Source organism: Anomaloglossus baeobatrachus, chromosome 2, assembly GCF_048569485.1.
Source record: "Anomaloglossus baeobatrachus isolate aAnoBae1 chromosome 2, aAnoBae1.hap1, whole genome shotgun sequence".
In the NCBI taxonomy this organism is placed as follows: Eukaryota; Metazoa; Chordata; class Amphibia; order Anura; family Aromobatidae; genus Anomaloglossus; species Anomaloglossus baeobatrachus.
Window position 1 is genome coordinate 260,323,625 of NC_134354.1, and position 23,793 is coordinate 260,347,417.

Consider the following 23,793-nt stretch of genomic DNA (forward strand, 5'->3'; position numbering starts at 1 on the left):
CCCCAGTTGTCTGCTGTACCATGGCTGTTTTTTTAGTAAAAATGGAGGGGACCACACGTAATTTTATTTAATCTAAAAATGTAAAAAGCGTGGGATCCCCTCTATTTTTCATAACCAGCCAAGGTACTGCAAAGAGCTGAGGATTTCAGCCTACAGCTGCTTCTGTTCCTGTGCTGGACATGAAAGTTGGGGGGACCCCACTTTTTTTTTTAAATTAAAAAATAAAAATGGTGTAAAAATGCTGGTCAAGCTAACTATCTCTAGAACACTATTCTATAAGCTCTATTTATCTTCCTATATCTTTAATTTTTCAGGCTTTCCACATTAAACAAACAAAAAAAAACCAAAAAAAAAAAACCAAAACATTCATTTCAGTATCTTACTTTTTTTTTTACTGGTACCACATGGACAACCATACTGGTACGTGTGGCTTGCACCTGTTTAAACACGGACATCTGAAAGGGGCCTTATAGATACCCATCTACTGTATGTACTATTATTTTGAGTTGCTGCAAATTATGATGTTCTCCTCAGCGGCTAAAAATACGTCTCAAAATTTCTAAGGAGTATTGTTACCCCTCTGTAAAATATGTAGTGTCACCTCTACCAGAGCCTGTCCTATGGAACAGCGGTGGCAACAGCTTCAGACGCTCAGCAAAAAGCAACTTACGTCCCTTTAAATTAAAAAAAAAACAAAAACGTTTCGCCCCATATGACCGGAATCAGGCGGTGTGAGCCTCATGGAGTTATGTTGCCACCAAAGGAGGGAAACACGGTGAAACAGGACTGGGGCCTAATAAATGGGGGGTGTGAGAGAGGATCAGGGGTCTGCTAAAGACAGAAAATAAATTGTCAGCGAGATCTGATCAGTTTACTGTGGGTCTACATGTGAGGACTGAGATGTTTTGGAAACTACCTACAACACTGTGACCGCAGCCCGACCGGCAGTGACTGCTCACTAATGTCACACCGAGCTTTATCATTATAGAAATGAACATTCAGCCCAAACTTCTAGAACAGTTTTATTAAAATAAGTATATCAATTTAAAAAAAAAAAAAAAAAAAAAAAGAAGGAGAAATATATTTATACAGTTTTATTTTTATAGAGAACATTTATTCCATGCTGTACATGGGAACGGGTAACACACAAAATACAGATATAAATTACAGTGAATAAACCAATCCTCACAGACGGGTACAGAGGGGAGCGGACCCTGCCCTCAGGGGCTTACAGTCTACAGGGTAATGGGGAGGAGACAGAAGGTCGGGGATACAAATATATAACACTGATAGACTGGTACAGAGGGGAGCGGACCCTGCTCTCGGGGGGGGGTTACAGTCTACAGGGTAATTAGGGAGGGGGAGACAGTAGGTCGGGGATACAAATATACACTGTAACAATCAACTTTACAAATCAATACGTAGAATAAAGCCATATTGGACATTGGCAACAATGAAAGAAAAAAAATCTTTTGTATCGGAGTCCCGTGCGTTTTAGGTGTAAAAATTGTATTTCTCCATTTACCATAAAAATGCTCTTGTTGAATACATTGGAGGACACAGGAGGTGTGATGTGCATTAGACCACACTGTTCTCTCAGTCTCTAAGGTGGGATGACGGGGGCAATTACACCCAGATGCCAGTAGTCACAAACTGTGTTAGAAAAACAAAGGGAGAAGATTAGTAGCACACCTCCCACAAAGTGCAACACGGCCCCCTGCCCAGCACGAGCCCCCCCACGTGCAGCCTCCCTCCCCCTGCAAGCTCGGCCCCCACGTGCAGCCTCTTTCCCCCTGCAAGCTCCCCCCCCCAACGTGCAGCCTCTTTCCCCCTGCAAGCTCCCCCCAACGTCCAGCCTCTTCCCCCCTGAGAGCTCCCCCCCCAACGTGCAGCCTCTTCCCCCCTGAGAGGCTCCCCCCCCCCAACGTGCAGCCTCTTCCCCCCTCCCCAACGTGCAGCCTCTTTCCCCCCTGCATCCTCCCCCCCCCAACGTGCAGCCTCTCTCCCCCTGCAAGCTCCCCCCCACCCAACGTGCAGCCTCTCTCCCTGCGAGCCCCACCCAACACACACACACACACACGGCCCCCCCCCCACACACACACACGGCCCACACACACACACGGCCCACACACACACACGGCCCACACACACACACGGCCCACACACACACACACGGCCCACACACACACACACGGCCCACACACACACACACGGCCCACACACACACACACGGCCCACACACACACACGGCCCACACACACACACACACGGCCCACACACACACACACACGGCCCACACACACACACACACACACACACGGCCCACACACACACACGGCCCACACACACACACACACGGCCCACACACACACACACACACACACACGGCCCACACACACGGCCCACACACACGGCCCACACACACGGCCCACACACACACACACACACACACGGCCCACACACACACACACACACACGGCCCACACACACACACACACACACGGCCCACACACACACACACACGGCCCACACACACACACACACACGGCCCACACACACACACACACACGGCCCACACACACACGGCCCACACACACACGGCCCACACACACACGGCCCACACACACACGGCCCACACACACACGGCCCACACACACACACACACACGGCCCACACACACACACACACACGGCCCACACACACACACACACACGGCCCACACACACACACACACGGCCCACACACACACACACACGGCCCACACACACACACACACGGCCCACACACACACACACACGGCCCACACACACACACACACGGCCCACACACACACACGGCCCACACACACACACGGCCCACACACACACACACGGCCCACACACACACACACGGCCCACACACACACACACGGCCCACACACACGGCCCACACACACGGCCCACACACACGGCCCACACACACGGCCCACACACACGGCCCACACACACGGCCCACACACACGGCCCACACACACGGCCCACACACACGGCCCACACACACACACACGGCCCACACACACACACACGGCCCACACACACGGCCCACACACACACGGCCCACACACACACACGGCCCCCACACACACACACACACGGCCCCCACACACACACACACACGGCCCCCACACACACACACACACGGCCCCCACACACACACACACACGGCCCCCACACACACACACACACACACGGCCCCCACACACACACACACACACACGGCCCCCACACACACACACACACACACACGGCCCCCACACACACACACACACGGCCCCCACACACACACACACACACACACACGGCCCCCACACACACACACACACACACGGCCCCCACACACACACACACACACACACACACGGCCCCCACACACACACACACACACACACGGCCCCCACACACACACACACACACACACGGCCCCCACACACACACACACACACACACACACGGCCCCCACACACACACACACACACACACGGCCCCCACACACACACACACACACACGGCCCCCACACACACACACACACACACACACACACACGGCCCCCACACACACACACACACACACACGGCCCCCACACACACACACACACACACACACACACACACACGGCCCCCACACACACACAAGAAAAATATGAACCCCGGCACACTGTATGGTTTCCCACAAGAAAAACGGACACAAGTTCAATAATCTTGATCTATAAAAATTCACGTAGTAGAAAGTCCACCTCAAGACAACGTTTCGGCTTCAAGCCTTCATCTGGTCGGACAATCTGACCATCTACGTCTGCATCCAGTTAGACAAAGATGGTGAAAATTTGAAAAAGGATGTTAGCCTGCTAAGAACAGGATCTAATGCCAATAATCCGCTGTAAGGGATATGAAATATATAAGGTGATCCTGCAGACAGGGTTGTGGCTAGAGACCTAATAACGGGTATGAGGACCCAGTGGTCAATGTGTCTGACTTTGACTGTAGTGGACTCAGGCGGAGTAGTATGTTGATGTAAATGCAGGTAATATAATATAATAGTGCTTCGGGTATTATCCCTGTGGATCAAATGTGTGCTACAACCGTAGTAACGGGTATAGGAACCCCCTGGTGAGATATGTCAGACTTAAGTCATTTGAGAATCATGACATGTGGGAGACTGGGTTGAGTTTCAGGATCCGGATATAGGAGCCTCGGATGTAGAGAGGTATCTGAGCAGGGTGGCCCTCCTTGTGTGGGTGATCGTGCAGTCTGTGCGTCTCGACACACACACACACACACACACGGCCCCCACACACACGGCCCCCCCCACCCACACACACGGCCCCCACACCCCCACGGCCCCCACACGGCCCCCACACCCACACACGGCCCCCCCACACACACACGGCCCCCCCACACACACACACGGCCCCCCCACACACACACACGGCCCCCCCACACACACACACGGCCCCCCCACACACACACACGGCCCCCCACACACACACACGGCCCCCCACACACACACACGGCCCCCCACACACACACGGCCCCCCACACACACACGGCCCCCACACACACACACACACACGGCCCCCACACACACACACACGGCCCCCACACACACACACACGGCCCCCACACACACACACACACACGGCCCCCACACACACACACACACGGCCCCCACACACACACACACACGGCCCCCACACACACACACACACACGGCCCCCACACACACACACACACGGCCCCCACACACACACACACACGGCCCCCACACACACACACACACGGCCCCCACACACACACACACACGGCCCCCACACACACAGGGCCCCCACACACACACACACGGCCCCCACACACACGGCCCCCACACACACACACACGGCCCCCACACACACGGCCCCCACACACACGGCCCCCACACACACGGCCCCCACACACACGGCCCCCACACACACGGCCCCCACACACACGGCCCCCACACACACGGCCCCCACACACACGGCCCCCACACACACGGCCCCCACACACACGGCCCCCACACACACGGCCCCCACACACACACACACACGGCCCCCACACACACACACACACGGCCCCCACACACACACACACACGGCCCCCCACACACACACACACACGGCCCCCACACACACACACACACACGGCCCCCACACACACACACACACACGGCCCCCACACACACACACACACGGCCCCCACACACACACACACACGGCCCCCACACACACACACACACACGGCCCCCACACACACAGGGCCCCCACACACACACACACGGCCCACACACACACGGCCCCCACACACACGGCCCCCACACACACACACACACACGGCCCACACACACACGGCCCCCACACACACACACACACGGCCCCCACACACACACACACACGGCCCCCACACACACGGCCCCCACACACACGGCCCCCACACACACGGCCCCCACACACACGGCCCCCACACACACGGCCCCCACACACACGGCCCCCACACACACGGCCCCCACACACACGGCCCCCACACACACGGCCCCCACACACACGGCCCCCACACACACACACACACGGCCCCCACACACACGGCCCCCACACACACGGCCCCCACACACACGGCCCCCACACACACACACACACGGCCCCCACACACACACACACGGCCCCACACACACGGCCCCACACACACACACACGGCCCCACACACACACACACACACACGGCCCCACACACACACACACACACGGCCCCACACACACACACACACACGGCCCCACACACACCCACACACACACGGCCCCACACACACGGCCCCACACACACACACACGGCCCCACACACACACACACACACACGGCCCCACACACACACACACACACGGCCCCACACACACACACACACGGCCCCACACACACACACACACACGGCCCCACACACACCCACACACACACGGCCCCACACACACACACACACACACGGCCCCCACACACACACACACACACACACGGCCCCCACACACACACACACACACGGCCCCCACACACACACACACACACGGCCCCCACACACACACACACACACGGCCCCCACACACACACACACACACGGCCCCCACACACACACACACACACGGCCCCCACACACACACACACACACACGGCCCCCACACACACACACACACACACGGCCCCCACACACACACACACACACACGGCCCCCACACACACACACACCCACACGGCCCCACCCACACACACACCCACACGGCCCCACCCACACACACACGGCCCCACACACACACGGCCCCACACACACACACGGCCCCACACACACACACGGCCCCACACACACACACGGCCCCACACACACACACGGCCCCACACACACACACGGCCCCACACACACACACGGCCCCACACACACACACGGCCCCACACACACACACGGCCCCACACACACACACGGCCCCACACACACACACGGCCCCACACACACACACGGCCCCACACACACACACGGCCCCACACACACACACGGCCCCACACACACACAGGGCCCCACACACACACAGGGCCCCACACACACACACGGCCCCACACACACACACGGCCCCACACACACACACGGCCCCACACACACACACGGCCCCACACACACACAGGGCCCCACACACACACAGGGCCCCACACACACACAGGGCCCCACACACACACACGGCCCCACACACACACAGGGCCCCACACACACACAGGGCCCCACACACACACAGGGCCCCACACACACACACAGGGCCCCACACACACACACGGCCCCACACACACACACACGGCCCCACACACACACACACGGCCCCACACACACACACGGCCCCACACACACACAGGGCCCCACACACACACAGGGCCCCACACACACACAGGGCCCCACACACACACAGGGCCCCACACACACACAGGGCCCCACACACACACAGGGCCCCACACACACACAGGGCCCCACACACACACAGGGCCCCACACACACACAGGGCCCCACACACACACAGGGCCCCACACACACACAGGGCCCCACACACACACACAGGGCCCCACACACACACAGGGCCCCACACACACACAGGGCCCCACACACACACAGGGCCCCACACACACACAGGGCCCCACACACACACAGGGCCCCACACACACACAGGGCCCCACACACACACAGGGCCCCACACACACACAGGGCCCCACACACACACAGGGCCCCACACACACACAGGGCCCCACACACACACAGGGCCCCACACACACACAGGGCCCCACACACACACAGGGCCCCACACACACACACGGCCCCACACACACACACGGCCCCACACACACACAGGGCCCCACACACACACACGGCCCCACACACACACACGGCCCCACACACACACAGGGCCCCACACACACACAGGGCCCCACACACACACAGGGCCCCACACACACACAGGGCCCCACACACACACAGGGCCCCACACACACACAGGGCCCCCCTTTGCCCCCACCAAACGTGCAGCGTCACCCCCCTGCCCAGTGCATCCCCAAGAGGGAGCCCGCACGTCGGGGGGTCTCGCAGGGAGAGAGGGAGCCCCCACGTCGGGGGGTCTCGCAGGGAGAGAGGGAGCCCCCACGTCGGGGGGTCTCGCAGGGAGAGAGGGAGCCCCCACGTCGGGGGGTCTCGCAGGGAGAGAGGGAGCCCCCACGTCGGGGGGTCTCGCAGGGAGAGAGAGAGCCCCCACGTCGGGGGGTCTCGCAGGGAGAGAGAGAGCCCCCACGTCGGGGGGTCTCGCAGGGAGAGAGAGAGCCCCCACGTCGGGGGGTCTCGCAGGGAGAGAGAGAGCCCCCACGTCGGGGGGTCTCGCAGGGAGAGAGAGAGCCCCCACGTCGGGGGGTCTCGCAGGGAGAGAGAGAGCCCCCACGTCGGGGGGTCTCGCAGGGAGAGAGAGAGCCCCCACGTCGGGGGGTCTCGCAGGGAGAGAGAGAGCCCCCACGTCGGGGGGTCTCGCAGGGAGAGAGAGAGCCCCCACGTCGGGGGGTCTCGCAGGGAGAGAGAGAGCCCCCACGTCGGGGGGTCTCGCAGGGAGAGAGAGAGCCCCCACGTCGGGGGGTCTCGCAGGGAGAGAGAGAGCCCCCACGTCGGGGGGTCTCGCAGGGAGAGAGAGAGCCCCCACGTCGGGGGGTCTCGCAGGGAGAGAGAGAGCCCCCACGTCGGGGGGTCTCGCAGGGAGAGAGAGAGCCCCCACGTCGGGGGGTCTCGCAGGGAGAGAGAGAGCCCCCACGTCGGGGGGTCTCGCAGGGAGAGAGAGAGCCCCCACGTCGGGGGGTCTCGCAGGGAGAGAGAGAGCCCCCACGTCGGGGGGTCTCGCAGGGAGAGAGAGAGCCCCCACGTCGGGGGGTCTCGCAGGGAGAGAGAGAGCCCCCACGTCGGGGGGTCTCGCAGGGAGAGAGAGAGCCCCCACGTCGGGGGGTCTCGCAGGGAGAGAGAGAGCCCCCACGTCGGGGGGTCTCGCAGGGAGAGAGAGAGCCCCCACGTCGGGGGGTCTCGCAGGGAGAGAGAGAGCCCCCACGTCGGGGGGTCTCGCAGGGAGAGAGAGAGCCCCCACGTCGGGGGGTCTCGCAGGGAGAGAGAGAGCCCCCACGTCGGGGGGTCTCGCAGGGAGAGAGAGAGCCCCCACGTCGGGGGGTCTCGCAGGGAGAGAGAGAGCCCCCACGTCGGGGGGTCTCGCAGGGAGAGAGAGAGCCCCCACGTCGGGGGGTCTCGCAGGGAGAGAGAGAGCCCCCACGTCGGGGGGTCTCGCAGGGAGAGAGAGAGCCCCCACGTCGGGGGGTCTCGCAGGGAGAGAGAGAGCCCCCACGTCGGGGGGTCTCGCAGGGAGAGAGAGAGCCCCCACGTCGGGGGGTCTCGCAGGGAGAGAGAGAGCCCCCACGTCGGGGGGTCTCGCAGGGAGAGAGAGAGCCCCCACGTCGGGGGGTCTCGCAGGGAGAGAGAGAGCCCCCACGTCGGGGGGTCTCGCAGGGAGAGAGAGAGCCCCCACGTCGGGGGGTCTCGCAGGGAGAGAGAGAGCCCCCACGTCGGGGGGTCTCGCAGGGAGAGAGAGAGCCCCCACGTCGGGGGGTCTCGCAGGGAGAGAGAGAGCCCCCACGTCGGGGGGTCTCGCAGGGAGAGAGAGAGCCCCCACGTCGGGGGGTCTCGCAGGGAGAGAGAGAGCCCCCACGTCGGGGGGTCTCGCAGGGAGAGAGAGAGCCCCCACGTCGGGGGGTCTCGCAGGGAGAGAGAGAGCCCCCACGTCGGGGGGTCTCGCAGGGAGAGAGAGAGCCCCCACGTCGGGGGGTCTCGCAGGGAGAGAGAGAGCCCCCACGTCGGGGGGTCTCGCAGGGAGAGAGAGAGCCCCCACGTCGGGGGGTCTCGCAGGGAGAGAGAGAGCCCCCACGTCGGGGGGTCTCGCAGGGAGAGAGAGAGCCCCCACGTCGGGGGGTCTCGCAGGGAGAGAGAGAGCCCCCACGTCGGGGGGTCTCGCAGGGAGAGAGAGAGCCCCCACGTCGGGGGGTCTCGCAGGGAGAGAGAGAGCCCCCACGTCGGGGGGTCTCGCAGGGAGAGAGAGAGCCCCCACGTCGGGGGGTCTCGCAGGGAGAGAGAGAGCCCCCACGTCGGGGGGTCTCGCAGGGAGAGAGAGAGCCCCCACGTCGGGGGGTCTCGCAGGGAGAGAGAGAGCCCCCACGTCGGGGGGTCTCGCAGGGAGAGAGAGAGCCCCCACGTCGGGGGGTCTCGCAGGGAGAGAGAGAGCCCCCACGTCGGGGGGTCTCGCAGGGAGAGAGAGAGCCCCCACGTCGGGGGGTCTCGCAGGGAGAGAGAGAGCCCCCACGTCGGGGGGTCTCGCAGGGAGAGAGAGAGCCCCCACGTCGGGGGGTCTCGCAGGGAGAGAGAGAGCCCCCACGTCGGGGGGTCTCGCAGGGAGAGAGGGAGCCCCCACGTCGGGGGGTCTCGCAGGGAGAGAGGGAGCCCCCACGTCGGGGGGTCTCGCAGGGAGAGAGGGAGCCCCCACGTCGGGGGGTCTCGCAGGGAGAGAGAGAGCCCCCACGTCGGGGGGTCTCGCAGGGAGAGAGAGAGCCCCCACGTCGGGGGGTCTCGCAGGGAGAGAGAGAGCCCCCACGTCGGGGGGTCTCGCAGGGAGAGAGAGAGCCCCCACGTCGGGGGGTCTCGCAGGGAGAGAGAGAGCCCCCACGTCGGGGGGTCTCGCAGGGAGAGAGAGAGCCCCCACGTCGGGGGGTCTCGCAGGGAGAGAGAGAGCCCCCACGTCGGGGGGTCTCGCAGGGAGAGAGAGAGCCCCCACGTCGGGGGGTCTCGCAGGGAGAGAGAGAGCCCCCACGTCGGGGGGTCTCGCAGGGAGAGAGAGAGCCCCCACGTCGGGGGGTCTCGCAGGGAGAGAGAGAGCCCCCACGTCGGGGGGTCTCGCAGGGAGAGAGAGAGCCCCCACGTCGGGGGGTCTCGCAGGGAGAGAGAGAGCCCCCACGTCGGGGGGTCTCGCAGGGAGAGAGAGAGCCCCCACGTCGGGGGGTCTCGCAGGGAGAGAGAGAGCCCCCACGTCGGGGGGTCTCGCAGGGAGAGAGGGAGCCCCCACGTCGGGGGGTCTCGCAGGGAGAGAGAGAGCCCCCACGTCGGGGGGTCTCGCAGGGAGAGAGGGAGCCCCCACGTCGGGGGGTCTCGCAGGGAGAGAGGGAGCCCCCACGTCGGGGGGTCTCGCAGGGAGAGAGGGAGCCCCCACGTCGGGGGGTCTCGCAGGGAGAGAGGGAGCCCCCACGTCGGGGGGTCTCGCAGGGAGAGAGAGAGCCCCCACGTCGGGGGGTCTCGCAGGGAGAGAGAGAGCCCCCACGTCGGGGGGTCTCGCAGGGAGAGAGAGAGCCCCCACGTCGGGGGGTCTCGCAGGGAGAGAGAGAGCCCCCACGTCGGGGGGTCTCGCAGGGAGAGAGAGAGCCCCCACGTCGGGGGGTCTCGCAGGGAGAGAGAGAGCCCCCACGTCGGGGGGTCTCGCAGGGAGAGAGAGAGCCCCCACGTCGGGGGGTCTCGCAGGGAGAGAGAGAGCCCCCACGTCGGGGGGTCTCGCAGGGAGAGAGAGAGCCCCCACGTCGGGGGGTCTCGCAGGGAGAGAGAGAGCCCCCACGTCGGGGGGTCTCGCAGGGAGAGAGAGAGCCCCCACGTCGGGGGGTCTCGCAGGGAGAGAGAGAGCCCCCACGTCGGGGGGTCTCGCAGGGAGAGAGAGAGCCCCCACGTCGGGGGGTCTCGCAGGGAGAGAGAGAGCCCCCACGTCGGGGGGTCTCGCAGGGAGAGAGAGAGCCCCCACGTCGGGGGGTCTCGCAGGGAGAGAGAGAGCCCCCACGTCGGGGGGTCTCGCAGGGAGAGAGAGAGCCCCCACGTCGGGGGGTCTCGCAGGGAGAGAGAGAGCCCCCACGTCGGGGGGTCTCGCAGGGAGAGAGAGAGCCCCCACGTCGGGGGGTCTCGCAGGGAGAGAGAGAGCCCCCACGTCGGGGGGTCTCGCAGGGAGAGAGAGAGCCCCCACGTCGGGGGGTCTCGCAGGGAGAGAGAGAGCCCCCACGTCGGGGGGTCTCGCAGGGAGAGAGAGAGCCCCCACGTCGGGGGGTCTCGCAGGGAGAGAGAGAGCCCCCACGTCGGGGGGTCTCGCAGGGAGAGAGAGAGCCCCCACGTCGGGGGGTCTCGCAGGGAGAGAGAGAGCCCCCACGTCGGGGGGTCTCGCAGGGAGAGAGAGAGCCCCCACGTCGGGGGGTCTCGCAGGGAGAGAGAGAGCCCCCACGTCGGGGGGTCTCGCAGGGAGAGAGAGAGCCCCCACGTCGGGGGGTCTCGCAGGGAGAGAGAGAGCCCCCACGTCGGGGGGTCTCGCAGGGAGAGAGAGAGCCCCCACGTCGGGGGGTCTCGCAGGGAGAGAGAGAGCCCCCACGTCGGGGGGTCTCGCAGGGAGAGAGAGAGCCCCCACGTCGGGGGGTCTCGCAGGGAGAGAGAGAGCCCCCACGTCGGGGGGTCTCGCAGGGAGAGAGAGAGCCCCCACGTCGGGGGGTCTCGCAGGGAGAGAGAGAGCCCCCACGTCGGGGGGTCTCGCAGGGAGAGAGAGAGCCCCCACGTCGGGGGGTCTCGCAGGGAGAGAGAGAGCCCCCACGTCGGGGGGTCTCGCAGGGAGAGAGAGAGCCCCCACGTCGGGGGGTCTCGCAGGGAGAGAGAGAGCCCCCACGTCGGGGGGTCTCGCAGGGAGAGAGAGAGCCCCCACGTCGGGGGGTCTCGCAGGGAGAGAGAGAGCCCCCACGTCGGGGGGTCTCGCAGGGAGAGAGAGAGCCCCCACGTCGGGGGGTCTCGCAGGGAGAGAGAGAGCCCCCACGTCGGGGGGTCTCGCAGGGAGAGAGAGAGCCCCCACGTCGGGGGGTCTCGCAGGGAGAGAGAGAGCCCCCACGTCGGGGGGTCTCGCAGGGAGAGAGAGAGCCCCCACGTCGGGGGGTCTCGCAGGGAGAGAGAGAGCCCCCACGTCGGGGGGTCTCGCAGGGAGAGAGAGAGCCCCCACGTCGGGGGGTCTCGCAGGGAGAGAGAGAGCCCCCACGTCGGGGGGTCTCGCAGGGAGAGAGAGAGCCCCCACAACACGCACCACTGCCCCGCGAGAGCCCCCACAACACGCACCACTGCCCCGCGAGAGCCCCCACAACACGCACCACTGCCCCGCGAGAGCCCCCACAACACGCACCACTGCCCCGCGAGAGCCCCCACAACACGCACCACTGCCCCGCGAGAGCCCCCACAACACGCACCACTGCCCCGCGAGAGCCCCCACAACACGCACCACTGCCCCGCGAGAGCCCCCACAACACGCACCACTGCCCCGCGAGAGCCCCCACAACACGCACCACTGCCCCGCGAGAGCCCCCACAACACGCACCACTGCCCCGCGAGAGCCCCCACAACACGCACCACTGCCCCGCGAGAGCCCCCACAACACGCACCACTGCCCCGCGAGAGCCCCCACAACACGCACCACTGCCCCGCGAGAGCCCCCACAACACGCACCACTGCCCCGCGAGAGCCCCCACAACACGCACCACTGCCCCGCGAGAGCCCCCACAACACGCACCACTGCCCCGCGAGAGCCCCCACAACACGCACCACTGCCCCGCGAGAGCCCCCACAACACGCACCACTGCCCCGCGAGAGCCCCCACAACACGCACCACTGCCCCGCGAGAGCCCCCACAACACGCACCACTGCCCCGCGAGAGCCCCCACAACACGCACCACTGCCCCGCGAGAGCCCCCACAACACGCACCACTGCCCCGCGAGAGCCCCCACAACACGCACCACTGCCCCGCGAGAGCCCCCACAACACGCACCACTGCCCCGCGAGAGCCCCCACAACACGCACCACTGCCCCGCGAGAGCCCCCACAACACGCACCACTGCCCCGCGAGAGCCCCCACAACACGCACCACTGCCCCGCGAGAGCCCCCACAACACGCACCACTGCCCCGCGAGAGCCCCCACAACACGCACCACTGCCCCGCGAGAGCCCCCACAACACGCACCACTGCCCCGCGAGAGCCCCCACAACACGCACCACTGCCCCGCGAGAGCCCCCACAACACGCACCACTGCCCCGCGAGAGCCCCCACAACACGCACCACTGCCCCGCGAGAGCCCCCACAACACGCACCACTGCCCCGCGAGAGCCCCCACAACACGCACCACTGCCCCGCGAGAGCCCCCACAACACGCACCACTGCCCCGCGAGAGCCCCCACAACACGCACCACTGCCCCGCGAGAGCCCCCACAACACGCACCACTGCCCCGCGAGAGCCCCCACAACACGCACCACTGCCCCGCGAGAGCCCCCACAACACGCACCACTGCCCCGCGAGAGCCCCCACAACACGCACCACTGCCCCGCGAGAGCCCCCACAACACGCACCACTGCCCCGCGAGAGCCCCCACAACACGCACCACTGCCCCGCGAGAGCCCCCACAACACGCACCACTGCCCCGCGAGAGCCCCCACAACACGCACCACTGCCCCGCGAGAGCCCCCACAACACGCACCACTGCCCCGCGAGAGCCCCCACAACACGCACCACTGCCCCGCGAGAGCCCCCACAACACGCACCACTGCCCCGCGAGAGCCCCCACAACACGCACCACTGCCCCGCGAGAGCCCCCACAACACGCACCACTGCCCCGCGAGAGCCCCCACAACACGCACCACTGCCCCGCGAGAGCCCCCACAACACGCACCACTGCCCCGCGAGAGCCCCCACAACACGCACCACTGCCCCGCGAGAGCCCCCACAACACGCACCACTGCCCCGCGAGAGCGCACAACAACACGCACCAATGCCCCGCGAGAGCGCACAACAACAAGCACCACTGCCCCGCGAGAGCCCACAACAACACGCACCACTGCCCAGCGAGAACCCCCCACACGTGCAGCGTCGCCCTCCGCGAGCCCCCCCCCCCTTAAACATGCAGCGTCACCCCCTGGCCACTGCGATTCCCCCAAACATGCAGCGTCACCCCCTGGCCACTGCGAGCCCCCCAAACCCCCAAACGTGCAGCGTCACCCCCTGGCCACTGCGAGCCCCCCAAACGTGCAGCGTCAACCCCTGGCCACTGCGAGCCCCCCAAACATGCAGCGTCACCCCCTGGCCACTGCGAGCCCCCCAAACGTGCAGCGTCACCCCCTGGCCACTGCGAGCCCCGCAAATGTGCAACGTCGCCCCCCGGCCAGTGCGAGCCCCCCCAAGCGTGCAGCGTCGCCCCCTGCCCAGTGCCAGCCCCCCCCAAACGTGCAGCGTCGTCCCCTGCCAGCCCCCCAAACGTGCAGCGTCGCCCCCTGCCCAGTGCCAGCCCCCCCAAACGTGAAGCGTCGCCCCCTGCCCAGTGCCAGCCCCCCCCCCCTCCCAAACGTGAAGCGTCGCCCCCTGGCCACTGCGAGCCCCCCAAACATGCAGCGTCACCCCCTGGCCACTGCGAGCCCCGCAAACATGCAGCGTAACCCCCTGGCCAGTGCGAGCCCCCCCAAACGTACAGCATCATCCCCCCGGCCAGTGCGAGCCCCCCCAAACGTGCAGCGTCGACCCCCGGCCAGTGCGAGCCCCCCCAAACGTGCAGCGTCGACCCCCGGCCAGTGCGAGCCCCCCCAAACGTACAGCGTCATCCCCCCGGGCAGTGCGAGCACCCCCAAACGTACAGCGTCATCCCCCCGGCCAGTGCGAGCCCCCCAAACATGCAGCGTAACCCCCTGGCCAGTGCGAGCCCCGCAAACATGCAGCGTAACCCCCTGGCCAGTGCGAGCCCCCCAAACATGCAGCGTAACCCCCTGGCCAGTGCGAGCCCCCCAAACATGCAGCGTAACCCCCTGGCCAGTGCGAGCCCCCCAAACATGCAGCGTAACCCCCTGGCCAGTGCGAGCCCCCCAAACATGCAGCGTAACCCCCTGGCCAGTGCGAGCCCCCCAAACATGCAGCGTAACCCCTTGGCCAGTGCGAGCCCCCCAAACATGTGTCGCCCCCTGCAAGCCCCCCAAACGTACAGCGTCATCTCCCCGGCCAGTGCGAGCCCCCCCAAACGTACAGCATCATCCCCCCGGTCAGTGCGAGCCTCCCCAAACGTACAGCATCATCCCCCCGGTCAGTGCGAGCCTCCCCAAACGTGCAGCGTCGCCCCCCGGCCAGTGCCATCCCCCCCAAACGTGCAGCGTCGCACCCCGGCCAGTGCAAGCCCCCCCAAACGTACAGTATCATCCCCTGCTCCGTGTAACCCCCCATAACACACTTACCTTATTGAAGCCTGAGACATACACGAGCTGCAGCCCCCAACACAGACAGGAGACACTGCTCTGTGCCCCCAAACATCCAGGCTGAGACCCCAGAGCTATAACTAATGAGGAAACGCTGAATCTTCCCCACCTCAGGATCAGGATCCTCCGCTCTGCACTGAGAAGCCCGAGCACTGCCGCTTCCCGCCCACAGATCTGCACGGCACTGAGAAAGCCCCGCCCCTTCCGGTGACATCATGATTTCATGAAATCACTCCTCCCACCTCAAAAAATCAACTCCGATCTAGCCTCTACCCTCCAGGCTGTGCTACAACAGTCACCTGCGAGACGGCGCTCCAGGCTGTGCTGCTACAACAGTCACCTGCGAGATGGCGCTCCAGGCTGTGGTGCAATAGTCACCTGCGAGATGGCGCTCCAGGCTGTGGTGCAATAGTCACCTGTGAGATGGCGCTCCAGGCTGTGGTGCAATAGTCACCTGCGAGATGGCGCTCCAGGCTGTGGTGCAATTGTCACCTGCGAGATGGCGCTCCAGGCTGTGGTGCAACAACAGTCACCTGCAAGACGGCGCTCCAGGCTGTGGTGCAACAACAGTCACCTGCAAGACGGCGCTCCAGGCTGTGGTGCAACAACAGTCACCTGCAAGACGGCGCTCCAGGCTGTGGTGCAACAACAGTCACCTGCAAGACGGCGCTCCAGGCTGTGGTGCAACAACAGTCACCTGCAAGACGGCGCTCTAAACTGTGGTGCAACAACAGTCACCTGCGAGATGGCGCTCCAGGCTGTGGTGCAACAACAGTCACCTGCAAGTCGGCACTCCAGGCTGTGGTCCAATTGTCACCTGCGAGATGGCACTCCAGGCTGTGGTGCAATAGTCACCTGCGAGATGGCGCTCCAGGCTGTGGTGCAACAACAGTCACCTGCAAGACGGCGCTCCAGGCTGTGGTGCAACAACAGTCACCTGCAAGACGGCGCTCTAAACTGTGGTGCAACAACAGTCACCTGCGAGATGGCGCTCCAGGCTGTGGTGCAACAACAGTCACCTGCAAGTCGGCACTCCAGGCTGTGGTCCAATTGTCACCTGCGAGATGGCACTCCAGGCTGTGGTGCAATAGTCACCTGCGAGATGGCGCTCCAGGCTGTGGTGCAACAACAGTCACCTGCAAGATGGCGCTCCAGGCTGTGGTGCAACAATAGTCACCTGCGAGATGGCGCTCCAGGCTTTGGTGCAACAATAGTCACCTGCGAGATGGCGCTCCAGGCTGTTGTGCAACAATAGTCACCTGCGAGATTGCGCTCCAGGCTGTGGTGCAACAATGGTCACCTGCGAGATGGCGCTCCAGGCTGTGGTGCAACAATAGTCACCTGCGAGATGGCGCTCCAGGCTGTGGTGCAACAATAGTCACCTGCGAGATGGCACTCCAGGCTGTGGTGCAACAATAGTCACCTGCGAGATGGCGCTCCAGGCTGTGGTGCAACAATAGTCACCTGCGAGATGGCGCTCCAGGCTGTGGTGCAACAATAGTCACCTGTGAGATGGCGCTCCAGGCTGTGGTGCAACAATAGTCACCTGCGAGATGGCGCTCCAGGCTGTGGTGCAACAATAGTCACCTGCGAGATGGCGCTCCAGGCTTTGGTGCAACAATAGTCACCTGCGAGATGGCGCTCCAGGCTGTGGTGCAATTGTCACCTGCGAGATGGCGCTCCAGGCTGTGGTGCAACAACAGTCACCTGCAAGACGGCGCTCCAGGCTGTGGTGCAACAACAGTCACCTGCAAGGCGGCGCTCCAGGCTGTGGTGCAACAACAGTCACCTGCAAGACGGCGCTCTAAACTGTGGTGCAACAACAGTCACCTGCGAGATGGCGCTCCAGGCTGTGGTGCAACAATAGTCACCTGCAAGACGGCGCTCCAGGCTGTGGTGCAACAATAGTCACCTGCGAGATGGCGCTCCAGGCTGTGGTGCAACAATAGTCACCTGCGAGATGGCGCTCCAGGCTGTTGTGCAACAATAGTCACCTGCGAGATGGCGCTCCAGGCTGTGGTGCAACAATAGTCACCTGCGAGATGGCGCTCCAGGCTGTGGTGCAACAATAGTCACCTGCGAGATGGTGCTCCAGGCTGTGGTGCAACAACAGAAACCTGCAAGATGGCGCTCCAGGCTGTGGTGCAACAATAGTCACCTGCGAGATGGCGTTCCAGGCTGTGGTGCAACAATAGTCACCTGCGAGATGGCGTTCCAGGCTGTGGTGCAACAATAGTCACCTGCGAGATGGCGCTCCAGGCTGTGGTGCAACAATAGTCACCTGCGAGATGGCGCTCCAGGCTGTGGTGCAACAACAGTCACCTGCGAGATGGCGCTCCAGGCTGTGGTGCAACAATAGTCACCTGCGATATGGCGCTCCAGGCTGTGGTGCTACAACAGTCACCTGCGAGATGGCGCTCCAGGCTGTGGTGCTACAACAGTCACCTGCGAGATGGCGCTCCAGGCTGTGGTGCAATAGTCACCTGCGAGATGGTGCTCCAGGCTGTGGTGCAATAGTAACCTGCGAGATGGCGCTCCAGGCTGTGGTGCAATAGTCACCTGCGAGATGGCGCTCCAGGCTGTGGTGCAACAATAGTCACCTGCAAGACGGCGCTCCAGGCTGTGGTGCAACAATAGTCACCTGCGAGATGGCGCTCCAGGCTGTGGTGCAACAATAGTCACCTGTGAGATGGCGCTCCAGGCTGTGGTGCAACAACAGTCACCTGCGAGATGGCGCTCCAGGCTGTGGTGCAACAATAGTCACCTGCGAGATGGCGCTCCAGGCTTTGGTGCAACAATAGTCACCTGCGAGACGGCGCTCCAGGCTGTGGTGCAACAACAGTCACCTGCAAGACGGCGCTCTAAACTGTGGTGCAACAACAGTCACCTGCGAGATGGCGCTCCAGGCTGTGGTGCAACAACAGTCACCTGCAAGTCGGCACTCCAGGCTGTGGTGCAATTGTCACCTGCGAGATGGCGCTCCAGGCTGTGGTGCAATAGTCACCTGCGATATGGCGCTCCAGGCTGTGGTGCAACAACAGTCACCTGCAAGACGGCGCTCCAGGCTGTGGTGCAACAATAGTCACCTACGAGATGGCGCTCCAGGCTGTGGTGCAACAACAGTCACCTGCGAGATAGCGCTCCAGGCTGTGGTGCAACAATAGTCACCTGCGAGATGGCGCTCCAGGCTTTGGTGCAACAATAGTCACCTGCAAGACGGCGCTCCAGGCTGTGGTGCAACAATAGTCACCTGCGAGATGGCACTCCAGGCTGTGGTGCAACAATAGTCACCTGCGAGATGGCGCTCCAGGCTGTGGTGCAACAATAGTCACCTGTGAGATGGCGCTCCAGGCTGTGGTGCAACAATAGTCACCTGCGAGATGGCGCTCCAGGCTGTGGTGCAATTGTCACCTGCGAGATGGCGCTCCAGGCTGTGGTGCAACAACAGTCACCTGCAAGACGGCGCTCCAGGCTGTGGTGCAACAACAGTCACCTGCAAGACGGCGCTCTAAACTGTGGTGCAACAACAGTCACCTGCGAGATGGCGCTCCAGGCTGTGGTGCAACAACAGTCACCTGCAAGTCGGCACTCCAGGCTGTGGTGCAATTGTCACCTGCGAGATGGCGCTCCAGGCTGTGGTGCAATAGTCACCTGCGAGATGGCGCTCCAGGCTGTGGTGCAACAACAGTCACCTGCAAGACGGCGCTCCAGGCTGTGGTGCAACAATAGTCACCTGCGAGATGGCGCTCCAGGCTGTGGTGCAACAATAGTCACCTGCGAGATGGCGCTCCAGGCTGTGGTGCAACAATAGTCACCTGCGAGATGGCGCTCCAGGCTGTGGTGCAACAATAGTCACCTGCGAGATGGCGCTCCAGGCTGTGCTGCTACAACAGTCACCTGCGAGATGGCGCTCCAGGCTGTGGTGCAATAGTCACCTGCGAGATGGCGCTCCAGGCTGTGGTGCAATAGTCACCTGCGAGATGGCGCTCCAGGCTGTGGTGCAATAGTCACCTGCGAGATGGCGCTCCAGGCTGTGGTGCAATAGTCACCTGCGAGATGGCGCTCCAGGCTGTGGTGCAATAGTCACCTGCGAGATGGCGCTCCAGGCTGTGGTGCAACAATAGTCACCTGCGAGATGGCGCTCCAGGCTGTGGTGCAACAACAGTCACCTGCGAGATGGCGCTCCAGGCTGTGGTGCAACAATAGTCACCTGCAAGACGGTGCTCCAGGCTGTGGTGCAACAATAGTCACCTGCGAGATGGCGCTCCAGGCTGTGGTGCAACAATAGTCACCTGCGAGATGGCGCTCCAGGCTGTGGTGCAACAATAGTCACCTGCGAGATGGCGCTCCAGGCTGTGGTGCAACAACAGTCACCTGCAAGTCGGCACTCCAGGCTGTGGTGCAATTGTCACCTGCGAGATGGCACTCCAGGCTGTGGTGCAATAGTCACCTGCGAGATGGCGCTCCAGGCTGTGGTGCAACAACAGTCACCTGCAAGACGGCGCTCCAGGCTGTGGTGCAACAATAGTCACCTGCGAGATGGCGCTCCAGGCTGTGGTGCAACAATAGTCACCTGCGAGATGGCGCTCCAGGCTGTTGTGCAACAATACATAAACCCAAAATTAGAAGAGTTGACCATAAATCACAAATAATCAAAATCCAACCGGGATAAACCAACAGCTATTTAACCAAATTATCCCAATAAAGCTTATAAATTGATAAAACGTTTTTTTATTGATGGTATAATAAAAAACATATACACAGACATTTATTAAAAATCAAGGCAAGGGGAGCATGTACTACACCCACAATGGGAACCATATATATTAAATAGCCTTAGTCCAAGCAGGCCACATAACAACTTCAATGTACAAGAGTATTAATTAGGCAGCTAACATCATCCCCATATAATAGTAACAAATGGTCTACATTAGATCGCTGCCCATTAAAGTACTTGACTCATAACAATACCAGACCTGCTGTCATATCAGTAGTACAAAAACTGCTCCCCTGCCAGCCACTCCAACACGTGTTTCACACCGCTTCCTCAGGGAAGCTAGGGACCCCAACGTAGAGAAATACTTTGGCGTAGTGTTGGGGCTCTATTGCATTGATCAATTCAGTAGCTAAATTTCTCTTGATTCATATGTTCATGGCAGTAATGCAGATTCCATTTTTCACATTTCCACTCTTACATATAGCTATTGGATTTTTCAAGTCAGTATTCACACAGCAGTTTCTGCTATTTCATGTATTCCCCTTACATAGTCACTGGTGTGCATACCTTATCTCCCCATAGTGATTTTTTTTAGGTTTTTGCACCCAGTTCAGACTTAGAATGGTGTTCCAAACGTTATTCCTTATTGTTGGAAAAGCACAGCCTGGAGCGCCATCTCGCAGGTGACTGTTGTAGCAGCACAGCCTGGAGCGCCATCTCGCAGGTGACTGTTGTAGCAGCACAGCCTGGAGCGCCATCTCGCAGGTGACTTGTAGCAGCAGATCCTGGAGCGCTGTCTCGCAGGTGACTGTAGCAGCACAGCCTGGAGCGCCATCTCGCAGGTAACTGTTGGAACAGCACAGCCTGGAGCGCCATCTCGCAGGTGACTGTTGTACCACAGACTGGAGCGCCGTCTCGCAGGTGACTGTTATAGCAGCACAGCCTGGAGAGCCGTCTCGCAGGTGACTGTTGTTGCACCACAGCCTGGAATATAGTGGAATACAGAATATAGTGAACATGGTAAATTAAAACCCAAAAACAATCTAGGAATTGCACTTTTTTTTCCAATTATACTGAATTTTGGATTTTCTTTGTCGCTCCATTGGGAGACCCAGACAATTGGGTGTATAGCTTCTGCCTCCGGAGGCCACACAAAGTATTACACTTTAAAAAGTGTAACCCCTCCCCTCTGCCTATACACCCTCCCGTGGATCACGGGCTCCTCAGTTTTATGCTTTGTGTGGAAGGAGGCACACATCCACTCATGCATTCTCATATTAGTTATGTCGGTTGGAAGAAAAGAGGGCCCCCACGGGGCCCCCGGCATGTTCCCTTCTCACCCCACTATGTCGGCGGTGTTGTTAAGGTTGAGGTACCCATTGCGGGTACAAAGGCCGGAGCCTCATGCCGTCTCCTTCACCATCCCTTAGCGGCTCTGGGAGAAGTGGGATCCTGAACGGTCAGCCATTTGCTGGGACCGTGCTCCCTCCGCAGCCCCTGTGGGAATCTGCCGGACCGGAGTCTATTCAACCTCAGGGACTGGGCCCTGCAACTCTAAGGTACTCTGTATCCCCATTGGGGAATATGCAGGAGCGCACCTTCTTCCCGGACGCTGCGGCAGCTGCTGCATTGAGAAGACCGGCGGACTTCCGCGTCGACCGTGCCTGCTTGTCGGGCGCGGTCTCAAATTTAGTCCCCGGCTTCATCGCGGCCTAGTCGCAAAAATCCCGCCCCCGGGCCTGCCCGTCAGGGGTAAGGGCGGGATTGCCGACCTGACGTCGGATGTGAGGGCTGGAGCATCCTGCATGTTTCCTCCCCCCTCACTGATCACTGTGGGGACCCCAGATTCCCGCACTTTCCTGGCGCCGCCCACGGCTCCACTCCTCCCCTGAGATCTCCGGCAGCCATTTTTTGGGCATTCTGCCGGTGGAGGATTCTCAGGAACAGCTCTGCAGCTCCAGGGGACCTAAAGCTGGGAATCTGGAGGCACACACTCCGCTTGTTAGCGGTCGGTAAGCCACACCGGTCACCCGGTGCTGGTCCCCCCTAGGGTGCCGGAATAGATACGTATTTATATATATATTTCTGTTCGGTCGGGCTGTATACCCTGTTTTTACCCATATACCCTCAGTGATCAGTCTCCTAGGAGACAACAGCATGTCGTCCACAAGGAGCAAAGCTGTTAAGGCACAGGGGTTTTGTGCGGCCTGTACCTCTTGTGGGGCTATGTTACCTGCGGGTTCCACCTACCCTCACTGTGAGCAATGCTCGACCCCTGTTTCACTTGCTCAGCCGGAGCCTCGGTCACTAGTGGACCCCTCGGCTCATGTAGACCCCCCTGCTCCCCCTGTTCAAGCGGCAGGGACAGAGTTCTCCTCTTTTGCTGAGAAACTCTCTGAGTCACTTTCACAATCCATGGCTCAGTCTATGGACAAATGGTCTGCCAAGCTGCTAGAAGCTCTGCAGTCCAGACCGGTCCTTACACAGGCCCCGGCCCCTGTTGGATCGTCACCTCCAGGCCCCTCTCAGTCTGAGCCGCAGCGCGCTCCCAGGTTGGGTCCTAGGTCCCACGCGGAGGACTCCTGCCAGGACCACAGTCCTAGACAGGCTAAGCGGGCTCGCTGGGAATCTTCCCCGACTTCTTCACGCTGCTCGGGTTCCCAGCTTGAGGACTCTCTGGAGGACGAGGCGGACGTCGCAGCTCAGGGTTCTGACCCTGACGTCGCCCTTAACCTTGATACACCTGAGGGGGACGCATTAGTGAACGATCTTATCTCGTCCATCAACCAGGTGTTGGATCTCTCTCCCCCGCCTCCTACTGTAGAGGAGTCGGCGTCTCAGCAGGAGAAACACCAGTTTCGGTTCCCCAAACGTACACGTAGTGCGTTCTTCGATCACTCTTAACTTCAGAGACGCTGTCCAGAAGCCCAGAGCGGTTCCGGACAAGCGCTTTACTAAGCGTCTCACTGACACGCGTTACCCCTTCCCCGCTGAAGTCGTTAAGGGGTGGGCTCAATGTCCCAAGGTGGATCCTCCAGTCTCTAGATTGGCGGCTAGATCTGTGGTATCGGTGGCAGATGGCTCATCGCTAAAGGATGCCACTGACTGGCAGAGCTCCTGGTGAAGTCCATGTTTGAGGCCACGGGCGCGTCTTTTGCCCC

The 23,793-nt window shown here is 62.2% G+C and overlaps 1 long non-coding RNA gene across 1 annotated transcript; it reads right to left on the reverse strand.

Annotated features, from left to right (window-relative positions):
• Positions 1–1,079: 1,079 nt before the first annotated feature.
• On the reverse strand, positions 1,080–16,177 carry LOC142291332 (uncharacterized). The gene is made up of 2 exons (XR_012750457.1): positions 15,895–16,177; positions 1,080–1,653 (listed from the first exon to the last, which is right to left on the reverse strand). It is a non-coding gene; the product is annotated as an uncharacterized LOC142291332 (long non-coding RNA).
• Between the last annotated feature and the right edge of the window lie 7,616 nt (positions 16,178–23,793).